General features: G+C 43.5%; 1 long non-coding RNA gene and 1 pseudogene across 2 annotated transcripts; one reads left to right on the forward strand and one right to left on the reverse strand.

The window, feature by feature from the left end:
• Positions 1 to 1,601: 1,601 nt before the first annotated feature.
• Positions 1,602 to 13,020, forward strand: LOC129524899 (uncharacterized). 2 transcript variants are annotated; one of them, XR_008668858.2, is made up of 4 exons: positions 1,602 to 1,956; positions 2,032 to 2,542; positions 2,997 to 3,380; positions 12,404 to 13,020. It is a non-coding gene; the product is annotated as an uncharacterized lncRNA (long non-coding RNA). The 2 variants fall into 2 exon arrangements; XR_008668860.2 differs by lacking the exon at positions 12,404 to 13,020 and adding an exon at positions 7,494 to 7,630.
• Positions 1,942 to 3,169, reverse strand: LOC101126340 (uncharacterized; annotated as a pseudogene).
• Positions 13,021 to 15,313: the final 2,293 nt, after the last annotated feature.

Below are 15,313 nucleotides of genomic sequence, written 5' to 3' on the forward strand. Positions count from 1 at the left end.
GTGGCTTGTGTCTCTGTATGTGGTGTGTGTATGCAGTGTGTGTGGATGTGTGGTATGTTTGTGGTATATGTGTCTATGTGCACAGTTTGTGTGTTTGTGTGATTTGGATGCTGTTTTCTGTGGTATCTGGAAGTATAATGTGGAATTCGTGTAGGCAGTGTGTGTGCCTGTGATGTGTGTGTGGTGTGCCCAGTGTGGTATGAGTGGCAAGCGTGCGTCTAGGTGGTATGTCATGCACTTGTGTATAGCATACATGGTATCGTGTGCATGTGTGTTGTGGTGTGTGTGTGTGTGGCAAGCGTGTGTGTATTGTGTGGTATGTGTGGGATATTTGTGTGGATGTTGTAATATGTCTGGTATGTGTGTGATGTGTGTAGTGTGTCTGGTGTGTGTGGACGGTGTAACATGCAGTAGCATACATGGTGTGGCATAATGTGTGGCATGTGTAGGTGCATTTGTGGATGATGTGGTATGTTTAGCATGGTGACTATGGTGCGGTGCGGTGTGGTGTGTCTTGTGTATATCATATGTGATGTGGGTGGGATGGTGTGGTGTGTGTGTATGCATGTGTGGCATGTGTGTATACATGTGTGCTGTGTGCATATGAATGTGTGGTGCGTGTGTATGCATGTGGGGCCTGTGTGTATGTATGTGGGGCATGTGTGTGTAATGTGTGTGTATGCATGTGTGGCATGTGCGTTCTGGTTAGGAGTCTGTCTCTGGAAGGCGACAGAAGGACAATAAGATGCATTTTCACTCCAGGCTGGCAGGTCCTGGTGGGGACTGGGCTGAGAGGACTGAAATGACACAGCCTTGCCTTGCTCCCAGGCCCCACAGAGGCATCCTTTCAGAAATGGCAAGCGCCGCCCCTCAGGATGGGCAGTGTACTGAGGCGGAGGTATTATGACGCATTGCCCAGGAACTGATTACAGCCTTTCTGAAAATATCAGAACAAACCAAAGTACTTTTTTTCTCTCACTCAACAACAATCAACACAGGAGACTTCTGTGACCAAATGTGTGGGTTTTCTCCCCACCACAAGCAAGAAGGCAGTTCTACATCGGACAATTCCAACATCGACACCTTCTACGTGGAGGTGGCCTTACACCCCACAAGCCCAAGCCTCATGTCCCAAGCCTGCCCTCCACTTCCAATGCCAATGGCAAGGTGGTCTTACCTGTGCTTCTGACCCACTGGCGTTCCCACGAATCAATGTTCCCAGGACGCCTCCTAAGACTTGATTAATTTGCTAGAGCAGCTCACAGAGCTCAGGGAAAGGCCTACTTACATTTACTATAAAGGATGTTACAGAGGAGAGAGACACAGAGATGCCTGGGGCAAGACATATGAGGAGGGCGAGAAGCTTCCATGTCCTCCTGGGGCTGTCGAACTAAAACGAAGAAGCTGAAAGTTTTGCTCCAAATGCCATTGTTTATCCATTTTTGACCACCTGATCTGTTCCGTTAGCTTCAAAAGATGCCTTTTCATTTGTTTCGTTTTGCCTTTGATGGCATTCCGCCTGCCACAAGCAACCCTCTAGAATATGGGCCTGTGCTTGGCTTTTCTACACAAACATGAGCAGCCTTCAATTACTGGGGGACATTCATCTCCTCCTTCCAACTAGAGAGTGAGGAGTGTCCCGGGGAGAGTGGGACCTTGAGCTCCTCTGGGCCTTGCTTGGGACTTGGTCCAGGAGGTTATGGGAAGAAACTGGTTTAGAAGCTGACCTCATGGGTTCGCTATTCTTATGTAACACTTAGGAAGAGCAGAGACCCACGCGGTTCAGTCCCAGAGCAATGTTGCGGTCAAGAGAACACAGTCCAGCTACCAACAGTTATTTCAAAATAATTCAAGCTCTTTGTTTATATTTCTGAAAGAACGAAAGAAAGAAAGAAAAAAAAAAAGGGTGGCTCAGCTGGAAACTCGGTTTTAAGTCCCCTTTCAGGGGGCCCTCAGGTGGGCACCTGCTTGGAAACCTCTCCACCCCTCCAAACACCCTTTTCCTCTCTGAGTGTTCATTTGTTGACCCAGATTCTGAATAAATGAAGCCGCACAGAATCCACCTGGCAAAAACGGAAACTGCCTGGAGGCCAGGGCTGAGGGAAGGCCTGGAGCAGAGCCGGTGCGCGACCCCGCAGTGAGCAGGGAGGGCAGGCTGGGGACGTTCACCACCCAGAACGCCTCTGCTCCCCGCAACCCTGAGACTCCAGGCTCCCCTGTTCCTCCCTCCGGGAGACCCTGCCCGTCCTCCGGGAGACCCTGCCCGTCCTCCCCGCGGGGCTCCTTCGCAGTTCGGGGGAAGGGGCGGGTTGCGTCCTCGGGACCTTTCTCTGCAGCCACAGCAGCGCATCCCAGCACCTCCTCCATGAGCCCCGCCACCTCCTGCCACCCGGACTTTCCCCACAGCGCAGCGTCCCCTCGTCCTCTCAGGGCTGGAACAGCGGTACCCGCAGACAGTGCAAAAGGGAAGTCCCTGTTGCCTTCCCATGCAAACTGTAGGGCGCTTACAGCTGCTGGGAGAGGAAAGCAAAGAAGAAATACAGTGAGTGTGATATGGGTACAAAGAAACCAACACGGAGCTTCCGTGGGCCTAGAAAGGAGCCCCAGGAGAAGTACACTGGGCCTGCGTCACCGCCTGCCTTCAGCGAGCTCCAACCTTCCCCAGGACCCCCTCCCCATCCCCCTCCCACCCGCGGCCCTCCCGAAGCCCCCCTCCCCACCTCCCCACCTCCATTCTTCGCCTCCCCAACCCCGCTCCCCGTCTCCCTATCCCGCCTCCCACCCGCGGCCCTCCCGACGCCCCCTTCACCTCCCGACTCCCGAGGCCCCTGGGCTCCTGCTCCTCCGAGTTGCCTGCGTCCGAGTCCTGGCGAGGCCTGGGACTGCCTGTCGCGGGGAGGGGGTGGGGGGGGTCGTTCCCAAAGAAGGGGAAGGAGGCCTTTCGTGAGCATCTGAGGAGTACATCCTCATTTTGTCTTCTCACTCTGTCCACCCAGAGCCTGTGACCCGGATCCAGCCCGCGGCGCACAGACCCCGGCTCTGGGCACCCCTGGTGAGCGCCTTCTGCGCCAGAGCTCCGTACAGCACCAGCCCGCGCTCTCCCCCAGCTTCTGTTCATTTGTTGCAGTCCTGACCGGTCAGTTGCCTGAGCATCCATGCTGCCATCCATACAAACCCAGGCACGCAGAGATGTACATCCTTTACCCAGGGTGACACCATGTGGAGCTGAATCCAAGTCGGGGAGTCTGATGACCGTGTCTGGGCTCTGACCGCGCAGCCGTCTCACAGTGAAACAAATTGCGGACTGGCCTTGTCCTGAGTGGCCTTAGGAAGCTGCAGTGGCCTGCAGTCTCCTGGCCAGTCTGTAGAATTTGGCAAAGGTGAGGCACCTTATAGCCTTACATGTTCTTATTTTTCTTTCCTTTTCTTCTTTATTTTCTTTTTTAAGGATTTGAATTAGTATATGTAAAGTGCTTAATGCAGGAGCTGGCAGAGAAAGTGGATACTCAGTAAATAACAGCAATTGTTAATTGTAAAAAGCATGCCATTTATCTGGTAAAATCCCCCATTCTAAGCACCCTGTTAAGTAGTTGGTAATTCCTCACTTGAAAGAAATTAAAAAGAATTTTTGTCAGTTTTTTAAAATATTGTTTTATTGTGATAAAATATTCATAACATAAATTTCACTCTTTTAATACTTTTTAAGTGTAAAATGCAGATTAATAAGAGAAATGCATACAAATTTATTAACGTGTACACGGGTCAAATAAGGTGATTACCCAATATCCCATGAGGTCCAGATACTTATACAGCGTTTTTTCAGAAAGGAGGGTGGAAGGCGGAATGTAGGTGATTCTGTTGAGGAGCAATAAATTATTATTAAGGAGAATGAATGGGTCAAGAAACAGAGAGTTATTCATAAATGGTTCTCTTTGAAAATTTCATAAGCTGGAGAAATGGATTTTTTTTTGAAAGTGTCTGTTCAGGTGTGGTCACGTGTTGGTTTTCTTTTCTGCAATAGATAATGAGATAACAGGGAGGAGAAGGAAAAGTAATTGTTCTCTTTGGTGGGTCTGCAGGGTCTTCATGTAGATAAGGGAGAGGACTCTTCCAGCTTCTGTTGATCTTGAGGGACTTTAATTGGAAATACTCATACCAGGGAGCCATATTTGGGGCCAAGTTCCCTGCACTCCTTCAATCCTCCTGTTTGGAACTTCCCTAGAATTTCACATTATCAACAGCTGAATCAGTGATTATGGAGAGATTTGGGTTAGAGGAAAAGAAGGCAAAGAAGGGGAAAAAACAAATTGGGATAAGCAGAAAAGAAAAATAAATAAATATATTGTCCCATATCTTCTTGAATCAGTCTCTTAGTCCTAAGAGTAGAAGCATTCGGTCAAACAGCTGTGTCCATTCTAGGAGGTGGCACTACAGAGGGGCTGGGCTTCTACAGCTGATGCAGGCAAGCTGGTCTTTAATAAGAGGCATTTCTATGGAAACAAAGGTTTTTCTTAATGTCTGGAATAGTCCATAATAAACTAGTTTTTCTAGAGTCTCAGAAATATCTTCAGATTGTAGTGGCAATCTTACAGATTTTCCTGGATTATAGTTTGAATTACATGTTCATGTGAACTTCCTGAGTAGCCCATACATCAGCAGGCACAAAGGCTGTGTACATGTGAGTTGCTGTGCTGACTCCTCCTGAAGTTTATATCAAGTTGTCTAACTTTAGTTTGCAGGGCTTCAAGAAAAGCAGTTTTAAATTCTAGTGATTCCAAGTGAGAAAAATGAGAGAAAAGTCCAAAAGCATTAGTTTGAAGACTTGCAGCCAAGAAAGAATTCAGGATTTAGTCCAAATTGTAGGAAAATAATAAAAACTCAAAAACAATGGGCAAGACTAGAATCTGATAACAGGCATACTGTACTTGTCTTCTGAAATGCAATTTTTCTCTCCCATTTCCCCATTTTTACCAAGGATAAATCATAATTATGCTTGACAACATATATCATGATATATCAAAATAATAACATTCAGAAAAATATGACTAAAAAATTAAACTCCATTATTTATTTGAGATTTGACAATGCTTCCCATATGATTTTAACATACCAAATAAGCTAAATATATCTTTCTTAGATTTCTAGAGGTTACTTTTGGAAAAGATTTAATTTTAGAAACTGAAATTTGACTTTGGGTAGTATATCAAATATTAAAGGTTTAAAACACTTGATCAAATTAGGATCATAGTTCACTGTAAATAATAGTCATTCATTTAACCAAAGCAATAATTCAAAAATTTCAGACAACCTTTACTCTTTGAGAGAGAAGACTCAGTTATCTAAATAATCAAAAGACCTAAACAATCAAAAGACCTAATAAAGATCTTTTTTTGCAGTTTACTCAAAATTTGAACAAAAGCCTTTTACTATCCTTATTAATACTACATGAAAATCTTGTTCAAAAGAGGAAAGCATATTCTACATTTGTGTCAGTATATTATTAATGCTAAAGCTAAGTTTAATAAAGACATAAATAAATCCATCCAGTCTCAATCAGTTTTGACCATGCAAGATAAGCTTTCCATAAACCTCTTATAATCTTTTATAATTTTCTATTAAAATTATAGGGAAAACCCTATTGTTCAAACATAGGAGCCAGGACTCTGGCCTTGCATTAGTATGCTTTTCATATTAATGCTCAATCTTTAGAAAAACTTGAAATAATTCTCGTATAATTTTAGCCAACTTGATCGCACACAAAATTCTTTTCGCAAGATTCATCTTTCACAAACCTACAACTTACTTAAACCTCCAGTTTTGTCTTATACTTTCTCTTTTTGCATTGGGATTCTATAAAAATGTGATTTTCTCTCTTCCTTATTGTTTTGACCACAAAGTCCTCAGTCATGTAAAAGAAAAAAATCACTTTCTCTTTTCAACTTTCTTTGCATCTTACTTCCTTTATATGCTCTATAATTGAGGTTTTTCCTATAGCAAGTAGTTTTAATTATACATATTAGCTATAACATTGACTCTTAGTGCTGCAGGTAGTTAGACAGGCATGAGTGGGGCAGGAGAGGGCTCCCTACCCACTAGGAACATTAGGTGCTGGTTTGGCAATTATCACATTGTCTCTCTGAAAGTGATAAGTAAAATAAACAAAACAAAAGTGATAAAAAGCACCAGAGAGAGGCCATTTCCTGATGGTCAAGTCTGTTTCACTAAAATGTTATTTAACTGAATGCAGGCGCCAGGGAGAAGCAAATTCCTGGACATCTACATTAAGAGACAAAATGGTTAAGTATGACCTTCTGGGGCCACACCACTGGAAAAGGGAGGAAAGTCTCAGATGGCAATGCATACAACTTCCTGAACACACTGCGCATGCTCACTTCCCAAGGGTAAGGAGGGCACTGCGTATGTGGGCAGCTCCCCCTAAGGGAAGGATCATGGCAAAGAGGCCAGCCTATAAAGTCTTAGGGTCAAAGTTAAACACCACTCTTGACCTTTGGTGCCCTCTTGGGTCTCTTCCAAGTGAACCTTCTTTTCTCTCCTGTTCTAATGCCTGTCTAAATAATCTTCCACTCCTGCTCTGAAACTTGCCTCAGTCTCTTTCTGCTATATGCCCCTTAGTTGAATTATTTCTTCTGAGGAGGCAAAAACTGAGATTGCTGCAGATCTGTATGGATTCACCACTGGTAACTTGGATACCTTCCACCGGTAACATTAGTAACCCTAATTTCCAGTGAAAAACCTAAAAAGTAAATTTTGAACTCTTATACCAGTACTTGTAGATGAAAACTATTTCATAACTTTTCCTTATTAACAGATCTAAATATATTTAGTTTTTCTATATCATATAAATGACTCAAGTATTTTATAATTACCTATTAATTTAACATAATATGACTTTAAGATTAAGTTTCTGAAAAAGATTTTTGAAATTATGAAAATTTTGTTTATAAACTGTTATTCCGTTTATATTTATTTAATGTATTCATTCTTAACAATTATGCTTGACTAGTTCATTAAACAAAGTCAGGCATCATCTCGAGTTATTTCTTTGTTAATCACTTCTGTAACCCATAATGTTAGGCAGTTATCATGTGAAAAAGAGCTCTAAAGTTAAACACATGTTTATTTTGCTGATCAGAAGACACAGCTGTTTTCATTAAACCAATAATGTTAAACGAGTTATTTACTAATGTTTTCCAAGTCATGTGAACTAAAGGCATTTGAGTTAATTTCTATTTTTCTGCTAAAATATTTTATTTAAGCAGTTCCTTTTTCCTTAAGCCAATGAAATAGATATTTTATATATTTTGATAGTGAAATATCACATAAACATGACACATATAAACATACAGACATTCAGACACTTGGATAAAAAACAGGCTGTATAGCTTTATACAGTTTTTTATTTGCCAGTTTTTAAATAATTTTCTTCCCCCTTTAAACTATTAATCTCTTGATTACCTGTTTCATTGCTCTAGACAGTTGTTACTTAAGCAACCCTAAATTTACACCTTCAAAGGGATGACTCAGGTGAAAGTTTACATCTCCAAGGCACAGAACTTAGATCTAAACACCATTATTTGCTGAAACAAAAAGGACATGGATAAAGGCCCACTCAAAACAAGATTGTCAGGAAAAGTATCCTAAACAAAGGTACGATTTGGTGTATAAACGTTAAGCCAATGTCTTTCTTATTGTAAAAGTTTCTAACGGCTCCTGTGCAGGGAGGTGCCCTTATAAATGGAGATTTCCTTAAAGATATACATTTCTTCTATAAAGAGTGTCAAACTAGCCAGCTAAATGCCAGCAATCTAGTTAGATAGGGGGTCTTTCAACTTAGTTTATTTCTTGGTTAGGTTACTGATTCAGAGTGGATCCCTTTAATGAATAGGGCAAAGAAAGTATTTGCAGTTTCCCTGGCCTAATATTTGAAATGTAAAAAGCAGCACAACTGGAAGACAGTGCATCTAGATCTTTAAAAATCAAGGACCCCACTTCTATATGGAGCTGTAGGACCCCCAAAAAAGGGAAGCACCACAGGACCAGGCTGTGCAATGTTTCCTCAGTACTCCTTGGTACAGACATTCCCCTGAGCCTGGTGGGTGACCTAGTGCCAAGCAGGCCTCTCTAGAGCAGCCTGTTCTCCACAGGAATCTTACTGCTTGATGGGGAGTGTTCCCACAGCCTCCAAGTGTTCAAATCTGCCTTTTAATCTGAACATACGAAGAAACAAGTTGCCCCCTGGAGGAGCAAATATTCACTACAACCACTGTCAGCTGCTTCCAAAACTGCAGCTTTGTCCAGTGACTTGTCAGCCATTGCACACACAAAAAGTCAAGTTCTCTCTTACAGTACAAAGTAATTCCTGGGACCCCCCACCAAAGCCAAAGAGATCAGGTAACTTATTGCAAAAGACAGAAGAGTTTTAGACCTGATAGGAACCTGCCCACAATTCTTTGTACTCCACGAGAAAAACAGAAAACTCTCAAAAGGGGGACTGTCTTTTTCTGTATTTTTCAAGTGGCCTCACAGTCATTTGAAGTCTCCCTTAGATTTCTTCATGTGGTATAAAAAACGGCAAAAAGATAGAGAACCAGAAGTGGAAGGAAATAGAACAATAAGTCTTAGAGGAGCCAAATTGAGGAGTCTTTTTTTTTTAAAGACTAAGTTTTTACATTTTTCTCAGCAAGAATTATGCCAGCAAGATAGAAACAGACAGGCCAAACATTCTTAAACAGGAGTTTTAGTTAACTGAAAAAATTCCCACAAACAAGATCCAAAAAAGGAAAAGATAAAAAACCTTTTTGTTATTTTTACTCAAAAACATTATACCTTAAATATGGGCTTTTATTTAAGCCAACTTCTGACCATAGAATTCTACATGAAATGTTATCAAATCTGTTATCATTAGAGTTATCAAAGCCAGCTTTTTTCTCCAACTGTGCATGCAAATGAATTATTTTAAACATTTCAAAGGATCCCCATATTGGCTACTGCTGCTTAAAAACATCCTGGGTTGGGTGGGTCGACTTTCCTAGGTATTTATAAGATGAAGTGCCATAAATGTTATATACAAATTCAGCTGGTGTTTTAACAGGATTTGATCACAAATGAAAAACCAAGCCGAAATCTTAAACAATAGAAAACCTCTGCAATCTTAAAAAGCATACTATGTCAACTGAGACCACTGGTCCACATTGCCATTCCCATGACCTGAATTCCCGATCCTAAGACAAAGGTAGAAAAACCCAAACCTTCTGTCCTAAGGTAGAGGCGGAAAAAAGCCAGTTCTCTGCAGAGTTCTTTATTGGAACCTCCTATCCAAAGACAGACTGAAGCCCTCAGTCTTAAAGGAAAAAGAGGTTTTGAAAACTGATCCAAATAACATCTAGACTTTCAACAAAAGAGTAGAAGCTTCAAATTCAAGAGAACTCACAAGTTCGATAGAACTTACCTGAAATACCTGTTGGAACTTCTGAAGGCAGAGAGAATGTGATGGGTTCCTGCTGGTGCCAAGCAGGGCTTTCAGAGAGAAACCCTGGAGGGTTGGGGGGAGTAGCTCTGGATCCTGCCAACTACACCACATATGTCGACCTAGAAGGAAGAAGCTGAGGCCAAATTAATATAAGCAGATAATTTGGGGGGTTGGAGGGGGTGTGGGGGGGCTAAGCTTCAGAATTGCAATCAGGATCACAAATTCAGGTTGCCCTGAATGTACACTCTGATTAGCAGTACTTGCAAGTGAATTTCTAAAGGAAAAAAAGAAGTTCCTGAGTTTTTTTTTTTTTACCAATAATTTACATTAAAATAATGTAAGATTTGATTAGCTATACATTGTTTATTTGTATCACAAAATGACTTTAAACCATTGTCCTCCAGCATAAGTGGGGCCTGACTGAAGTCCCACACTCGGACTCTCTGGGCCTGATGGGTTTTGCATCCCTCACATACCTCAGACTGCCCTGAGCTACTTTTCTTTTCTTAGAGCACACCATCTTTCAGGAACCTCTGCAGGTTTGGATGTTTGGAAGCTCTGCAGATCCAGCCCTTTGGGTTTTTATGGAATCTTCATTATGTAGGCATGCTTGATTAGGTCATTGGCCATTGGTGATCAACTTAACTTCAGCCCTTCTCCCATCCCTGGAGGTTGGGGGATGGAGGGGAAAGTCCCAACCCTCAAATCATGCCTGGGTATTTCTGCTGACCAGCATCCCATCCTGAAGCTACCTGGGGGCTGCCAGACATCAGCCTACTCATTAGCATAAAAAGACACTCAACGTTTTGGAAGATTCCGAGGACTTAAGAAGTTGTAAGCCAGGAAAAGGGGAAAACAATAAAATGGTTGCTGAACTATTGGTTACTTTCTGACAAATATGTTCTTTGGTGCAGGTAATTTCATTGTTGTTTGAATATCAGAGTATACTTACACAAACCTAGATGATATAGACTACTACACACCTACACCATGTGCGACGGCCTATTGCTCCTAGGCTACAAACCAGTGCAGCATCCTACTGTACTGAATACTGTCAGCAATTGTAACACAGTGATATTTGTGTATCTAAACATAGAAAAGGTACAGTAAAAACACTGTATAAAAGATTGAATATGTACACCTGTATAGGGCAATAATCCTATGGGACCACTGTTTTATACGCAGTCCATAATTGACTGAAACATCCCAGGCAGTACATGGCTGTATATTTTTCACAATGTCACAGTCCTACATCCAGATCTTGTCAGTTCAGGATAAACTCATTTATTTCCTAATGATAGTGGAATTTCTTCCTGTCAATTGTTGCCAAGATAGCAGATGCAAGACACAAAGGGTGGCCTCAGGGGGCAGAACTAGGGAATGATTGTGTGGGGGTGGAGATGCAGTGCAGGAGGGAGGTGTCCAAGGACTCACCTTCTCCCTGGGTGATAGGAGGGCAGAAAGTGACCAGGAGTCCACAGGCGTGCCCCAGCTGAGGCTCAGGTGAAAGGATTTCCCTGCAGACACTCAGTCTTCAGTGTTGTTTGGCTTATTTGTTCTATGCTGTGCTTCCCTCTCAAGAACTTCAAGCCTTCAGGAATCTGGTCTTAGCAGGTTGAGGGGCACTGGAGACAGACCAGCATGTCCATTTTAGGGACACAGTAAAAGGGAAGGAGGCCCCTGGATGCCCTCCAGGATTGGCTCCAGGGGTGCTACATTCTTTCAAGGGGCACAGAAGATGATGCTGGTGGCCTGCACCTCTGTTGCTGGTGCAGCAGGGGAGCTGCAGCGTGGACACACTGCGGCATGCCTGAGATGGACTGGGAGCTGGAGTGTGCAGCCCCACCTCATGGAGCACCTTCAGAGGGCCAGGCTTAGCCCTGCTCCTGGAAACAAACAGAGCAGCTCTCCCAGACCTGTCCTGCTGTCTCTGACTTTTCCTCTCCTGATTTCCATCATTTAAAAAAGCAATCCTGAATATAAATACATGAATATACCATTTTGGGACATATTAATTTTGAACTATTCTAAATTACACATAAAGTACAAGTTCCCTTGGCTACTACTGTCCCCCGTTCTAATTGTAGCTGTATCTTCAAAGGTTATCAGTTTGATGTCTGACCTCTTATATACATTTTTACACGTAAAAATTAGGAGTTAACATATTAAACATATTAACATAACATATTATGTTAAACATCTTAACATATTTAGCATTGTATCACACATTGTCATCAAATTCCTTTTTTCACCTATGCCTTAGAGATATTTCCAGATCAGAACATAGAGAGGTACCTAATCATCTTAAATGGCTGAACTGCAGTGCAAATACATGCCAATTCCATCTGCAGCCATCTCTGTTGGTGAACTGCCAAATGCTGCAAATGTTGGTGAACATTCGGAGCACTTCCTTTTTATTCTACCTTAAATGATATTTCATGCATGTCTTTTTGAGCAGGTATGTAGTGTTTCTCTAAAATGGCCACCTAGAATTTAAAATGTCAGAATTAAGAAATGTGCATCTAAAATTTAACTGATAATGCCAAATTTATCTTCAAAAGGTCTTGCCAATTGATACTCTCACCAATTGTATCCTTGCCACTGCCAATTTCTTTTTAATTTCTATAAGTCTCATGGGCAGAACAGCAGTCTGGCCTTGCTGTTATAATTTGCATTTCCTTGGTTTGCAGGGAGATTATGTCTTTTCATGTTTGTTGTCAATCTGGATTCCCTTTTCTGTGAATGCTCTACTCTTATCTCTTGTCCAGTTTGCAATTATTTGCTTTTTTATTGCTTTTGTCATATAAGACTTTACAATTTTGATGTCATCAAACTGACCAAATATTTCTTTAAAGCTGAGCATTCAGTGGACTCCTTTAATCTAAGCGATCTTATTTTTTTCTTTGTTTTTAGAGACACTGCGTTATCACTGTCAAGGCAGCTTTGCAGAGAGCTCTACCATCAAAGCCGCCAGGAAGACAGACCTCCACAGGAACCTGGGAGGGCCAGCAGCATGGGGAGGGCCATGTGTAAAGAAAGAAGGCTTGAAGGTGGCCACACAAGGCCAGGGCTCCCCACAGGACGGCAGGAGGTGTGGCACTGAGAACAGATATGGCCCAGTGGGATGACATGGCAGACTTCCCACCTGCCTATAGTCCTGAGAAGCGACATGGCTGACTTAGGGAGTTTATTTTAGTTTGCTGTTGGGTGTCAGCTCCTCTAAGACACAAGCTGGTGCTGGCAAAGTAAAAGAAAGCTGGGCTAGCTTGAAAAGTGACTTGATTATATCAACATGTCTAATGTCTCTTGTCTGCTTCTCCTTTGTCTGAGAGATGGGGGAAAGCTGGGAGCAAAGCCAGTCTGTGTCACCTGCATTTGAGCAGCATGTGAGGCCTGCAGACATTTCTCCTGCCAGCTGTCCTTTGGGTGGCAGATGCGTTCCCCACATTGCAGTGTGGCATAGATGGGGAGGCAGGGCTTTGAGCTCTCCCCTGTTTTCAACATACACATACTACACCTGCAAGGACTCACACTACAAGTACAGGTGAAGAAGAGGTGGGAAAGATTTAAGATGTGTGATTTACATGTGGAAATTATATGCATTTTAGAATACATCTATCTTTACATTTCATGTTATATAGAGCATGCATAGCATGTGTATGTGTATATATATCTATATGTCACAATACATACAGTAAATTGTGGAATCCAGGCAAAGATTCATTTCTGTTTGACTCCAAAGACTCCCCTATCTCCATGGTTTTCAACAGAGTGAAATTCTTAAGAATACAGACCCAGCCACTTACTGGCTGGAAGACCTCACTTTTGTTCTTGTTTCTCAGTTTCCTCATCTGTCAAGTTGGCAAAATAGGATAGTTATCTATTGTGAGGTGTAACTTTGTAATGCATACCAAGAGTTTATGGCCAGGTGCGTAGTCAGACTATTAATTTAGTGATTGTTAGTATTTTCCTCTCTGAGGCCCTCAGAAGATGAACTCAAATGTCCTCAGCTTCCAGCTTGTCTTCCAGGACCCTTGGAGCCTTAGGATGGTTGGGGCCTGCAGGTGCTGGCAGGCCTCGGCTCCACCTCCTTCTGGCTGGGCTGTGTCCTCATGTGTCCTCAGGGCAGGGCTCTGTGTTTGGGCAGCAAGCAGGCTGGGTGCTGCTCTCTACCTGAGTTTCTGGACTGAGTTTCAAAATTGACAGGGGAGGGTGGGCTCCTCTCTGGCAGAAAGACCAGAGGGTGGTGGAAGAAGGAAGTGAGAGAGAAGGGAACAGAGCATAGGTGGTCCCCACATCCCAAGGCAGGAGGCTGCCAAATGGCGTGGGCTGTGCGTTTCTGGGCCCTGCCTGAAATTCCAGCCTCACCTCTTCACTGACCATTCCATCCACAGTCCTGCTGTGGGCAGAGGACCCAGAGCACCTCCCCACCCTCTACCCACCCCAGCCGCCTAGAAAGGCAAGCCTGGGTCCCCAGCACCCTTGTCCTCAGGGGCTCCTCGTGTCTGACAAACCAGGCTGTTCTGAAGACAAGTGTCGTTTCTGAGAGGTCTCTGCCGGATGGAGAGGAAGAAGGGCCATTAGAACCATAGAGGAGTGAGCTGCAGCAGGGACAGCTCTGACTCCTGCTTTGACCATGAGGCTGAGGCCACTACTGGCAAAATCTGAGTAACCTCCTAATTGCTAAGCCCAGTGAGGCGCTTTTCTCTCTTCCTGTCTCCTGTTGGCAGCATGCTGTGCTGTTGACCGCTTCCATCTTTCCTTCCTGTCCCGTTCTCCTCCCACCTCCCTCCCCATTCCACCTGGCTTTCCCTCCTTTCCAGATGTTTAGCCCTGCTACTCCAAAGGTTCCCCTGTCTCACACAGATGCCACGTGGTCACCTTGCCGTCAGCTTGCGTGGCAGACGTGGCCCTGGCACACACTGTGAGAAGAGGTGCCATGTTTTAGATTACTTGACTTAGATCCAGAGAACCAGTCAAGGAACCTCATACCCCAGCCAAGCAGGGATCCTGACAGTATGCCTGGGCCTCAGCTGAGGTGCTGTGTCTGCCAGCAGTGTGGGAGAGCCCTGGGGTTTCACTGTCCTCCTGACCTCGGCTCCTCGGTTGCATTTAGCTGTACCTATTGATCATGGACAGATGCTCGTGGAAGGAAATAGAGAAACAAATGCTCTCCAAGTCCAGGTAGCAGGTACAAAGCACAAACTGCAAAGCTTTAGGGTTTCTGCCGCTAGGTTCTTGGGAGGGGCAGCAAGCACACAAAAAAGAATTTTCAAGGAGTCTGCTGGCATTTGGGCTTGAGAAAATACACAGTTTTGCTGTTGCTTAACCAGTGCTGTGTTGTCCAATAGAACGATCCCAGGACCTTCTCCAAGGATGTGCTTTGCCAGCCCTTGGAAGCCCTTCCATTTTGCTCAACATGCTTTTGGTTATGTTTTTATGAGGCAGGCAGCATTCCACTCCTATTGGTTCCAAAATCCACAGCTCAGTATGTTTTCCAGAAATCATTTTAATAAAAGACATGTGAAAAAAGTCAAACACCTCTTTAGCGTGCGTACAGTGAAATTAAAAAACGGTTACAAAAATACAAGCATTTGGTAGGTAAATCCACTATCAAGGGGCCAAAGGAAAATCCACACCCTGTTCCTGGGTGAGATATCAGCTTCCCTGAAGGGACAGCATGAATGCTACCTTCCCGAAAGTTTCCTTATAAAAAGGAAGCAAAGGATGCCAAGAAAACGACACAGCTTGGTTTAATTAAATAAGTTGAATGCATGTTTTCCTTCTGTCATGGTAGCTAACTAGAGGTTTCTGGCCTGACTC

This window comes from Gorilla gorilla, chromosome 8 (assembly GCF_029281585.2).
Source record: "Gorilla gorilla gorilla isolate KB3781 chromosome 8, NHGRI_mGorGor1-v2.1_pri, whole genome shotgun sequence".
NCBI lineage: Eukaryota > Metazoa > Chordata > Mammalia > Primates > Hominidae > Gorilla > Gorilla gorilla.